Here is a 13,892-nt window from a genome sequence, read left to right on the forward strand (position 1 = left end):
ATAGTTGCTTAATTTATTGTTACAGTGCCACCTAAATAAAATCCAGGATCATTCAAAAGAGACTGAAATAACAATCTACATATGAAAAAAAAAGTGGGTGAAGAATGCTTATTAGGCAAACTATGACATATAGTTGCAAGGATGGATCATCAAGATGGTCCATCAGAACATATGTTTTCATGTGGGATAATGTTTTGGACTTAGGAAACCTGAGTTTGCATCCCAGCTTTAACACCTATTGCCTATGTGACCATTTGTTCAACTTCTTTGAACTTCAATCTACTCATATGTAAAATGGGAATAATAGGATTTGCACCCAGTTCGTGATAGTTCCTGTGAGGACAGCACTTTATAAACCTTAAAGTCCAGTATATATATGAGTCGTTATTTTTATCTAGGGAATAATGGTAACAAGGCTAGCAAAACTGGAGGGTAGGAGACAAGAAGGGCTTTGAATGATGGGCTAAGGAGTTGCTGATACTATACTTTAGGCTACCATGGTTTTTAAAAATTTCACGAGGTTCTGCCAGATTAAACCTATCCCATTTTTGTATCAAAATTTTCCAAGAAAAAAGAAACTACTTGTTACTTTCTTTTGTGTTTTCAATGTAAATTCTCTGTTGGATCAATAGTTTCACACAATGATTGTAACCTCTCTCTCTCTCTCTCTCTCTCTCTCTCTCTCTCTCTCTCTCTCTCTCTCAAAATATAGTCTTTCTAATGAACTCTGAAGTGGAGATTATAACTATTTTTCATTCCTTGCCCCTCTCTGCAAAGATTTGGATATTTTTTCCAATGCCCCACTTAAATAAGCCACATAGCTTGGCCTAGAGTAATTGTGTTTTCATTTTATATTCCCATTACAGGGAGAGGAATTGGAGGTATTACTCTAGCAGAAGACTCTGAAAATTCTTCAGTTTTACAAAGTAAGTTGCTTGTCATTTTAAACACTTTTTGTACTGAACAAATATCAGAATGTTCAGGTACTCACAGACAACTCTGATGTTTTATTTGGATAATGAAATATCACGTTCATTGGAATGGAATGGAATGTTCATTTTTCAATGTAATATAATGTTCATTTCAATTATTTTTTTTGCAAACTATTTACAAATACTATAATCAGAGGATGGAGTATGTTGGAAAGAGGAGACAGAAATGATGAAAAAGAAGGAGTTTTAGGAGGGTAGACCATTAAGAAAGCTTTCTGTACTCATTCCATTTGGTCAACTCATTGTTAATAAATGAGTTGTTCTTTGGAATGTTTCTCATGAGGTGAGGAAAAAATTCTGGTTGTCCTACTTAACCCTGTTATTTCTCTAAATTTAGAACCTCTGCTATTTTGTGGTCATGCTATTTGAATAAACCAATGTTTGATAACTGCTTTATTTATCATTCAAGGAAGCTGGAAAAAGAAGAGAGGAAGGGGATATGCTTCTCTGTAGATCCGGGACAACAGTTTTACTCTCACTCAAGCACTTTAGTTTACCAGACTCTGACCACATTATAAGCCATTTGTAATGACTTGAAATTTTAAAGGAACACAGACCAATATGAACATTTACTAGGCTGGGAGAAAATATGCTATTAAACTTTAAAAGTCTAGGTTATGGTAGGTTTTTTAGTTAATGAAAATTTCTTCATGTTTTAAAATCGACAAGTGTTGTTATAGCAATAGAAAGAATGAGAGAAAAAGAAATTCTCACAAATGTCATCGTAACCCGTGGAACGTTTTTAGATCTTTTTTCCCTAAATAGATGTTGTCATAAGTGTTTGATATTTGAAATTCTTCCTTTAAAGTTAGCCTAATTAGTAGGATTCAAAGAATTTGATGAATTTTATTTTATTAAAATCCAGCAATATTTGGATCAATGCTTCACATAACCAGCTGTCTTTTCCCTCCCTAAAGGTAGTTTATGATGGAAAGAAGTCCTGTAATAACTTTGGCGGGGAGGGGGCTAACTTGTGATTACAAGACTTTGGAGACTGGAAATTAAGAACAAATACCTAGAACAATGACTTGCACAATAAGCGGATGTTTGATAGCGATATATGAGCACTGTAAGTAACAGTTAGTTTGCCTGTGTGTCCTGTTTGCAAAGGAGTTGATTTTCTTCCTGAATTTAAACATGAAATAGTTGACATCGCTCGTTTCAGGATCAATGTGTTTGTACGAATGAATGTGCAGTCGTGGCTGCACATTAGGCCCACACTTCCTTCTAATCACCAGAGCTTCTGTTTACAAAGAAAAGATGATTTTTTTAGCAGAGATTTAATCATTGTCCAAATAGCTTTTTTTCTCTCCATCATTTGAGTTGTGAAAGTTGTCAGTTTGAAAACTCATGCTTGCTGACTCAGTTTTCACAGAATGAAATAAAAACAGTTCATTCCAGAGAACAATTAGAATTGTGTTTATTTGGTAAAATGACCACAGAAAAGGAAGAAAGACTTGACTTTCAGGATTCCAGTCCTCTGCTTTGGTTTCGCTCATGGGCCAAGCACTCCACCTGGGCTATGTGTGTGTGTTTGAGTTTTTATGTGTTTATATGTGCTGAGAAGTGAGTCACTGTGTTGTCAGACACTGGGCTTTGAGATTTTCTTTATGGAATGATGACATTTTCCAGCATTGTAACTGATCCCCGAGGGTTTTTGTGGTGGTAGTTACTGTCATTAGTTTGAGGGGCTTGACTTTTGAAAAAGTTTTAGAGGTTGAGGCCACTCTCCAAGTATTAAGTTGCAAAGGTGTCAGTCTGAAGCAACAGGCAGAATTTTCTCATCCATACCAATACAATTTCATGTCCAGTCTGTATACCTATCCCTAGCTGAAGCTTTATTATTCAAACTCCAGGGGAAAATATGTTTGCCCACTTCCTGAGGGCAGTTGCCCTCAGGGCCTACTGTTTGTTGACTCCATGGAGGTGTCTACACTGCACTTGGCCAAATGTCAGTCCCTGGAGGCCCCGTCTTTTCTGAGATCCTTTAACGTTATCTTAGGAGGATAACTATTTTACCCCTTTATTTTTGCAGCTCTACATTCATTTCATGGTGATTTTTTGTCTGTGGAGTAAATCTGGAGAGACTGGACATTTCTGACTTACTTAGCCATCTTCCCAGAATGCCTCACTACCTTCTACTTTACCTTTGCAATTGTACCAGTAATGTATGAAAGACTCCCTGAAAAGCATTCATAACTCTTCATCTCAATGTTGTTCCCTCCCACAGCTCACTCCCAAGTTGTTTGAATTTGTGGGGAGGCAATATGGCCTAGTGGATAGAGGTCTCATTTTAGAGTAAGGTATCAATCAGTCAACCGGTATTTCTTAATTCACCTACTATGTCATGTTTATGATATGCTTAGGGCATACAAAGACAAAAATGAAAATCTCTGCCCTTCAGGAGACTATGTTCTACTGAGGGATACAACAGGTAAATATATAAATATAATCAAAATTCTATCCAACATAAATACAAGTAAATTTTTTGAGGCAAGACATTAGTACCTGGGAACAGCTAGGTGGTGCAATGGATAGAGTGCCAGGCCTAGAATCAGAAAAGCTTGTCTTTCTGATTTCAGATCTGGCCTCTACATTTGCTATGTGACCCTGGGCAAGTCACTTAATCCTGTTTGCCTCCACATCCTCATCTGTAAAATGAGCTATAGAAGGAAAGGGCAAACCATTCCAGTATCTTTACCAAGAAAGCCCCATATGGGATCATGAAGAGTCAGGCATGCCTGAAAAGCAACTCAGCAACAACTGGTGCCTGGGTTATCAGGAAAAGCCTCTCTTAGAAGGTGGCTTTTAATCTGAATTTTAAAAGAGGCTAGACATTCTAAGAGGTTGAGGTGGGGAAGGAGTGCAATCCAGAATTGGGAAATAAAATGCCAGTTTGGCTAGAATGAAAAGAATGTGAAAAGGAATGATGATAAATGAGCCCAGAAAAGTAGGTTTGAATCAGGTTGAGGTCTTTAAATGTCAAAGAGAAGTTTGCATTTGAACCTAGAGGCAACAATGAGACATAGAATTTTATTGAGCTGTGGAGCGTCATGGTCATATCACTTTGTCAACTGTAAGGAAAATGATTTACACTGAAGAGGAACTTCAGGTGAAGAAACTTATGAGGCTTTTGCAGGCAAGGAGGGCCAGAATTAGGGTGATGGCTAGAGAGAAGGGGACATATGCAAGAGATGCTGAAGAGGTAGAATTGACAAGACTTGGGAACTAATTAGAGATTGGTTGGTTAGTTGTTGTCCTTTGCTCTCCATGAGGACCAAAATAATATCACTATGTTACAGTCAAGTTGTGTGTCCTACTGCGGTTAATCAGACCAATACAAGCTCAGAATGCTCTACCACAGGTCAGGAGCAAATAGTCCATATGAACATTTCTGGGGTGATGAGAAATGAGGAGTCAAAAATGAGGCAAACCTTAGTGACTGATTGAAAGGACAGTAGTGACTCAACAGAAACTGGAAAATTAGGAAAAGAGGTTATGATGTTAAGAGGACTTGGGTCAGGCAGAAGTCTTGCCTCTAATATCACTTTATGGATAAGTATCTTAAGACAGATAGCATAATGGATAGAGCACAGGACTTGGAATCAGGGAGACTGATCTCCATAAGTTCAAATTCAGCCTCAAACACTTACTAGCTGTATGAACCCGTGTTTACCTCAGTTTCCTCATCTGTAAAATGAGCTGGAGAAGGAAATGGCAAACTACTCCAGTATCTTTGCAAGAAAATCCCAAATGGGTTCATAAAGTCAGACAACTGAAAAATGACTGAACCACAGCAATGAAAGTTTCTTAACTTCTCAGTGTCCCAGGCAATTTTCTAACATGACAAGTGACAGAAATTTCCTGATAGTGTTTCCCACAGCTTAAATTATGGGATCATTGATTTAGAGCTCATGGAGATCTTCTACACCACCCCCTTCATTTTAGCCATAGAGGTTAGGTGGCTTACTCAAGGTCACCCAGGTAGTAAGTGAAAGAACTGATATTTGAAGGCTGATCTTTTGATGCTCAATCCAGAATTCTTTCCACTGGACCAGGCCTATGGACATTAAAAATATGGACGTAAAAAGAATTAGTTAACATTGTCTTCTCTTGTAGTATTTTACACCGCAAGTAAAATGGACTAAACATCTTTTGGTTAAAGGTCGAATGATTCTCTAAACTTTTACTCCTCATGTCTGCATGAAACTTTTTAATCTTGCCATGTATCCAATCAAGGACAATGGCTTTATCATGGTGACAGCTCTTTCTGACATTATTTATTGTTTCAGTTTATTTTGAATAATCTTAATGCCTGAAGCTTTTGAGCGCACGTGCAAAAGGGAGTATTGTACATAATTAGAAATAACATATTCTAATGGGCATTTTTGGCCACAAAATGTATCAGGACTCTCCTCACTGCTATAAGCCAAACCAATATATATCTAACATCATGGCTAAAGATCAAAGACCCAGGCTTAATCAGACCAGGAGAAAAAGGGGATCCCAGGGAGAAAAATGTTTCACCTCCAATTCCCAAAGACACCGAACTAGCCCCCTTAAACAGATGCAACACAACTGGTCTTAATTAGTCACAGTGTTGAAGAGGTGACCTCTAGGATAGTCGAATCCCAACCTGCAGAAAAATTCATGGAGATTGGCCAAAATGCATTTAAAGCCTATGCTCCTGTCTTTTCTTATGCTATTTCAATCAAAGTTTCACTGATTCCCCAGAGAGCTATCAATGCCTTATTTATCTGACTTTTTTCCTCTGAGTGATAGTGTCCTTAAATTTCTCTTAAATTTTATTGCCTGGTCCTGTTTTGCATGCCTACATCCTCTGAGGTGAGGTTTAAGTAGCAAAGTGGGCTGCCTGAGAGCATAAGTATACAGCTTAGAACTATCTACAATGCAGGGTAATTCAGTAGGAGAAACCCAAGCAACACTCCCCAAGGAAGGGAGTCTTTATAATGTGTAGCTTTGACATCCCCTATTTTCCCAGGCACTTAATTAAACTCTTTTAATGCAGCTAAGTAAGATGACAGGAAAGATAAGGGATCCCATTTTATCAAGGTACACGAAAGTTTATAATTTAAGAGTTTTCCCCATATTCTCTGAAGTGTTGGTGCATTGGTCTGGGTGCCTACTGTATGATATCCCTTTTGGGATCTAGTTTAAATCTCGCCCTTATGGAAGGAATCTAGATTGTATTCTAATCCCCTATTTGTAGCATTTATGTTTTGTTAAGGAAAGTTGATCTTTCATGAGAAACTACAAGAAGACCTCCCACCGTCTCCTTTTCAGGACCATGGCTGCTTGTGGTGCATTAAAAATGTATAGCCTTAAATTTGAGTGCTTTGTGGTATTGCAGGAATGTGGCTTTCTTACCCTTGAGACATACCAACAATGAGCTTTAGTTGCTTTCCTGAAATAATAGATATTGTACATTCCGCCACAGAGAAGTGACCTTGCTGCTGTGACCCTAATGCCTTTATGTTCTTATTTAGGGTTGATGGGCAGTAAGACACAGAGATAATAGTAAATTTATCAGGAACGATAACATAAATTATTTACATAGTGACCAAAATTACCTGTGGTTTTGGGCCTGCCATTTCTAATAGTATAACTAGCAAGTCTATGGTCTTGGCACTGGGGCAAGAGGACAGGAATAGTCACTTAAGGGATTTTGTAAAGATCATACAATGCATTAAGTGCTTGACTCTGGCTCCTTTTGCTGCAGATTGGAGCCAATTATATCTTAATGCAATATCTTGGAAATTAATATTTTTAAAGGGTGGTGTTTATAAAAATGCTTAAAATTTTGCAGTGATTACAGCAACATATTATGGTATTTATGCCATCCAGAAAGATGTGCTTCTTTCCTCATGCTCTGAAGCCTAGAATGTGACTAGGACATCCCATGATATCATGAGAAACCATGACCTATGATGGCATGGAGTACTAGAACTCATTTTTCTTTGGTATTTGTGAACCCCATTCACCATCAGGAGAGACAAAAATCTGGGACTTTGTCAAGTCTTCTTGTATCTCCTTGACTAGTGTTTTGTTTTATTTTCTTCAAGATTTTGGTATATATATTTTGTAGGAACAAGGAATAAGAATAAAAGCTCCTGATATTCAGATCTGTGCACTGACTAACTAGTGTCCTAGGGAAAAATATGGACACAGTATCTGATGATTTCAGTCAATCAGCAGATACTTAAGAGGAGTTGTGGATAGAAATACAGAGATGAAATAGTCCTTACAATTGAGAAACTTACATTCTAATAGGGAAACAAGTACATATTGAAGTACATACAGAGTAGGTGTACAGAGAAAAATGCAAAGTGAAAAAAGGTGTCTGAACAAGAGGATGTTAGCAGCTGGGGAGAGTCAGGAAAGGCATCTTGTAGAAGTAAGTCCATGAGCTGCTTCTCAAAGGAGGAGAGGGGTTTTATGAAAACAGGGTAAGGAAGGAGTGCATTGTAGGCAAGTGGGATGTCCATATCCAGTCCAAAAGACATGGAGAATGGGGTGTTCTGGAAGATGGAGTTCTGTTTATGAGGGAAAGAGAGAAGGCCAGTTTGGCTGGATCACAGGAAGAATAATGTATAATGAGGTTGGACAGATAGGTTATGGCCAGGTTGTGAAAGACTTTAAAAGCTAAATAGAGGAGTGTATCCTTTGTCCTAGAAGTAATACAAAAGAACTGGAATTTATTGAGTAAGGGAGTAAAGTATTCACATCTATGTTAAGAAAAATCACTTGGGCAGCTGGGTGGAAGATGGGCAGATGTGAAGAGAGACTTGATGCAGGAACAGCAAGTAGGAGGTTGCTATAGTAATCTAAGTGAGAACTGATAAGGACCTGAACTAGGGGAGCAGTTGTGTGAGTTGAGAAAGGGGTCTGGAGGCAAGCATGTTAAGAAGGGAGAACTGAAAAGATGAGGTGACTGATCAGATACGTGAAGTGAAGGAGAGTGAGGATTCAAGTATATACCACCAAAGTTCTGAACCTGGGAGACTGAAGGAATGGCAAAACCTTCCACAGAAACAGGGAAGTTTAGAAGACCAAATTGGAGGAAGATGAGAAGTTCTGTTGGGGTTTTGTTTATTTTAAGATGTCTCTCTTCATCCAGTTTGAAATGTCAGTAGGCCATTGGTGATGCTGGAACTGGAGCTTAGAAGAGAGATGGGTGAGAAGGTACAAGAGGCCATATCAATTAAATGAAAGAATTTAGAAGAGTTTGAGACTTGGGCAGCCATTGCCACTATCTTGGCTATGTTAAATAGTGACCTCCAGAATTCATGTATGAAAATAGTACTATGTACTGCTTAGATTGATGTATTATATGTTTGAGTCCACTTCTGCATTTATTGTTGGATTAATTTTTTTGTCCTGATCCCTTCTATTTGAACTGACATAGATCAACAACTGATAAAAACTTGTGGGATATCTTGAAATGTTTTGCTATACTACTGTTTCATGGAACTATATTTGATCATCTGTGTGTGTGAAACTATGCTTCCTTAGACCCAGATTTTGCTATCTTTAAGCTACCTCATCATTAATATTAATAAAGCCAAATTTAGATAAACATCATATATCACATTATTTAAAATAGGGGCAGGAAAGCTTATAACCTCCTAGATTTAATATGCTGATTATTGCATATAGTAATTAAAACCATTTGTTGTGAGTTGCCATTATTTTTGTGGTTTATGAATGCTCATTTATTCAAAAAACTGACACAAAGACAAGGTATTTCTCCTGGAAGTGTTTTCAATGCAGCGAAGGAGCTAAGAGGGAATAAGCATTTATTAAGTCACCCACTGTCAGGCACCATGCTAAGTACTTTAGAACTGTTATCTCATTTGACAAGTTAAGACATTGGTGTATAAAAATGAACACATAATAAAACCTTAGTACACACATACAAATTGTTAATGAGAGTTCATAAGAGGAGGGTGAAATGACTTCCCTCTGGAGCGGTGAGGGGAAGCATACCTACATGAGAGTTTGTGTGCTAGTTTCCTAGACAGGTGCAAGGTAATGACTTTGCCTTGGTAATCAGGTAAAATGCCTCCAGACTAATAAATCAAAGTATTTTAGAGCATCCACAAAGAAAGTTTCATCCTTCATGCCTATAGCTGATGATCAGACTTGGATAGACATGCCAGGTGCTTGTTTAAAAGCCATTTTAATAGGCATAGGAGAACAACCATATAAAATCTGTCAGGAGACCCAGATGAGGTTTTTATGGTGCCAGAACGAAGTGCAGCAGCCGTAGATAATGAATCCAGTGTCTTCAAACAGACCATTAGCTCCAGAACTGGCAAAATACACAGTGGTACTAAGCCTGATTCACCAAGTTTCAAGGCTGAGTTAAACAGTGTTCTCCAGTAGCATTTTACATATCAAGGACTGCATTCATACTGAATAAACTAGTCAGTGTAAACTCCTTTTTCTGCATGGTCTTCTCTCTCTGCCCCCACCAGATCCTGACATTTGACATTTCTGTTCAAATTCCTATTGTAAAAATATGCTGAGAAATCTGTATTTTACTCAGTTATGGCATTATGATCTTATATGCTAAATTTTTCGGAAAGCAAGTCCACTCTGAAGTAACATTAATTTTGTGAAAAAGTTTTCAGGGTTACAGTAAGATACTAATGCAGACATTGTACATGAAATCTATGAGAGTGGGTTAAAATTGACCTTAAGGACCGTATTAATGGGAATGTTTTATTTCCTTATATTTTCCCTTTTTTCTTCCTTATTATTTATACTTTGTAGAACCTGAGAAGAACTGAAAGGTTTTAAAATTTTGGTTAGTCTCCAAATGAAATTATCTGCAACCTTACCCTCTACCATTTTATTAATAGTATCTTTTTTTTTCCCAGTTTCTAAATTTCAAAATATGAGTCATCTTTGATTCTTTAGTCTCATTTAGCCATTCACGTCCAGGCAGTCACTAAATCTTGTCAATTCTTTAATATCCTCTTCCTTCCTTTCAAGCCCCTCTGCTACTTTTCAATTTCATGTTCTCCTCCTGACTTCTAGATTTCTATAATAGTCTACAAACTATTCTCTACCTTCCAGTATATGCACATCTTTACCACTCCATTTCCCTAAAAGACTACTGTAATCATTTTCCTTTCCTACTCCATAATTCTTTTTTTAAAAAAATTTTATTATGAACTTGACAATCATAAATTATCATGAATATTTTCATATGTAAAGAACAAAAAGGACAATTGCACATGAAACCATCAATTATATAGCAGTTGTGTGTGTACATCAAATTTAATGACTCCTCATTGCTTTGAAATAAAATCCAAATTCTACAGTTGCTGACTCCATAGCCATACCATAAGCTTCTCTAGAACAGGCACCACAGCTTACACAACATTTTCTGTTGTGGTTATGTTTTACAGAGGCTTAATAATTTCATGAATTGTTTCTTAGTTACTAGGAAATGTCAGAGTCATTTACATAAATTTATATAAATTCATGAAGCTTATAAGTATATACTGATAATTCATATGCATTTTTATATTCAGTGCTCTGTACAATTTCAAATTATGCTCCCATTTCTGTTTCAAATTCAGAGCATAATATTGCAGAGTTTTTTAAATATAACAGTTTTTTCTATTCATCCAAGACAATTTACCAGTTGCTATGATGAAATAGCTATTTCAAAATGCCTTTGAGCTTTTAAGGCATGACTACATACCATTATTTCTGATTTTCTTGAGTGAGGATCAAATTGACATATGTAATAGTTTTACTCCATACTTTGCCCCTAAAAACATCTTCCCCAATTTTAAGTGGCTGCTAACATGAGATTCACCCCCCCACCCCGCCCCAATCTATTCCTACAGCCATCAAAATAACTAGCATCTCCTATGACTGTGGGCAAAGTCTGGAGATTAGGAAAATTGATGAGAAGGTTAGTCAAGTAATAGAGCAGAGTTAAGACTGGTACCTTTTACTGAATATTATGAATCTAATTTCCCTCATCTCAAGAACAATATGAATGTTTTTTAGCTAATGTCTAGGTTTCATTCATCGTTTAGATGACGCAATAATAATTACTTAATTATTAATTTGGAACTAGTTTTCACAGTTTGTTTTCTTTACAATCCTAACTAACGAAGTGACCTCTGGACTGACAACTTCTCAACAATTCAAATGCCACCTATAACTTAGGGTAACCACTCCTAATAATACATGGATCACTGAAAAGTAAATAGTTTAAAACAAAGTGGTTCTAAAATTTCAACTGCCATGCTGTGTCATATGTCTTTCTAAATACATTTGTGTGCACACATTTTAAAAATAGCTTTTTTTCAAACTTTTTGATTTTTAACACTTTTCTGTACCCCAAGTATTGATTAAATGGTGTCGCTTATCCTTTAAAAAAGGACAGAAAAGAAAAGAAATGGTTGATCCTTTGGATTTCAGTTTGTTGCCTGTAACTCTGCTGTGCTTTGAAAGTGTGCTTGTTGCAATGAATGACATTCTTTCTGCCCAGGGCCAAGGGGGAGGAGTGAACAGTTTAGTATGATTTGAAACAGAATTCCCACCTGTAGAAAGGTGTCCTTCCAGTGGAATGTGTTGGCTTTGTTGGAAAATGCTTTTATTTCTTCTTTGTGTCCTTCAAGTTTCACCAAGCTGCTCTCTTTTGAGATGCCAGATAAAACACTAGAAGCGGTAGTCATACACTGGCAAGAAAGTTACTCTTGTCACAATACTGTGAGGTTTTCAGGAGCTATTATCAATTAAATTAAACCACAGATCAATCTACATTTTTGTTTTGGAGAAGCTGTAAAAACTTAGAGCCAGAATTCTGTGAGAAAGGATAATCAGAGGAAGAGTAGTTGATATCCATGTTTACGGGGTCATTCAACCAACTTATGTAGGAAAGGACAACAAAGGCAGGGGGAGGTAAAAAAAAATCAAACTCTACAAAGAGGAGGAATCATACTTTATAAAGATATCCCTTGCTTTAATTAAATAGGTGTATCTATTTACCATAGAGTGAAATGTAATTTAAATATAATATAATATCTTTATATTTTAACATAATGTAACACTTAATATATATTTAATCTAAATTCAGTGAGTCCTCTCATGGAACTAATTTAATGGGAAAAAGTTTTGGTTCTTAGGTCAAATTACACTTTAGAATGTCGATAACTTTTGCCCCTTTTATTCAAATTTATAACTTCCTGATAATCAAAGTAACAATAATATTATACTGTAATCTAAGGTCTAAAATAAAAAGGCTGAAAATGAAACTATGTTGAGTGCCAGAAACTCTGGTCATAGTAACAAATACAGTAGCAGGATTACAGGATCATAAATTAAGACCTAGAAAGGAGTTGAGAGTTCATTTAATTCAAACTCTTTATAGATAAGGAAACTGAGGAGACAAGGTTAATTAAGAGACATATCCAAGGCCACATAGCTAGTAAGTGGCAGAGCTAGGGTTTGCGTCCAGGGCTTTTTATTCTAAATCCAACATTCTTTTCCACAGTAGCGTTGTGGTCTTCTGGCTAGTGTTAACTTAACGCCTGTCTCCCTCAGTTTCCTCAACTGTGAAAGGGGGATAAAAATAGCACCTACTTCCCAGGGTTGTTAGGAGGATCAAATGAGATAACACTTGATAAAGCCCTTAACACAGTGCCTGGCACATAGTAGGCGCTTAATAAATGTTTGTTCCCTTTCTTGTCAGAAGGAAACATTGAACTTCCAAATCCTGCAAATTGGGATGAATGCTATTCAGTAGAATAAAAATGAATATTGGGGTTTTTTTTTAGAAATTAAAGTTTTTTTCTTTGTTTAAACCAATTCCCTTTTAAAATCCTGCAACTAAATTATAGACAGTATTCAGAAAGGTGATTTTGTGTCCTAGAATGTTTTCAAGCCTAAGGAATTAAATGAAAATTTAACCAGTGAAAGAAATAAGGGGTCTGAAGTATTGCAGAGCCAGGAAGACGTACTCAAGTACTCCCACTAACACTATACTTAACCCTTCAGTGTTCTAAGAGCTCTCTGAGACTATCAACTATCGATCTGCATGGAAAGACAAAATTTATTACTGGGAATGAAATCCTAAATTCAATCCTGATCCCAATCCCTCATTTAGTACCATCCTAAGTATAACAGTGTTTATAGCCTAACTTCTCTCTAGTTTATGTTGAAAAGGGATGAAAAATGTGAATCAGAGATGATAAATATAAAGGGACAGAGACATTGTTTTTTTTTTTGTCTTTCTACATCTAGCAGAGTTACACAGGACAGTCAATTTGATGGCATTGCCCTGGACAGAAGTAAGCTTTAAAAAACAAGGAATCACTATCTGTACTTGGCACTATGGACAAAACTGTAGAAAGCCTTTCCCTCACTTTCTAAGTTTTGCTAGAATTGGCGATGTAGTGTATTTTGCTTTAGGGATGCTTATTTAAAAATTGTTCGTTTTTCCACTGTGAGGTATTACCTTACACCTATCAGCTTGGCTAATATGATAGAAAAGGAAAATAATAAATGTTAGAGAAGATGTGGGAATATTGGAACTTAACTAATGTACTGTTGGTGGAGTTGTGAAGTGATCCAACTATGCTGCAGAGCAATTTGGAACTATATCCAAAGGGCTATAAAATTATGCATACCCTTTGATCCAGCAATACCATACTACTTCTGCATCCCAAAGAGATTTTTTTAAGGTGGGGAAAAGAACCTATTTGTACAAAAATATTTGTAGTAGCTCTTATTTTTGTGGCTAAGAACTAGAAATTGAGGGGATGCCCTTCAACTGGGGATTGGCTGAACAAGTTGTAGTATATGGTTATGATGAACTATTATTGTGCTATGAGAAATGATGAGCAGGCTGAT

At 36.7% G+C, this 13,892-nt stretch overlaps 1 protein-coding gene across 1 annotated transcript in view; it reads left to right on the plus strand.

The window, feature by feature from the left end:
- Positions 1-13,892, plus strand: part of PLEKHG1 (pleckstrin homology and RhoGEF domain containing G1) — a 286,940-nt gene that overhangs the window by 83,854 nt on the left and 189,194 nt on the right. Inside the window, exon 2 of the mRNA XM_072643694.1 lies at positions 867-926. The gene's annotated coding sequence lies outside the window, so the exon portion shown is untranslated. The remainder of the gene's footprint in view (positions 1-866; positions 927-13,892) is intronic.

This window comes from Notamacropus eugenii, chromosome 2, assembly GCF_028372415.1.
Source record: "Notamacropus eugenii isolate mMacEug1 chromosome 2, mMacEug1.pri_v2, whole genome shotgun sequence".
Taxonomy (NCBI): Eukaryota; Metazoa; Chordata; class Mammalia; order Diprotodontia; family Macropodidae; genus Notamacropus; species Notamacropus eugenii.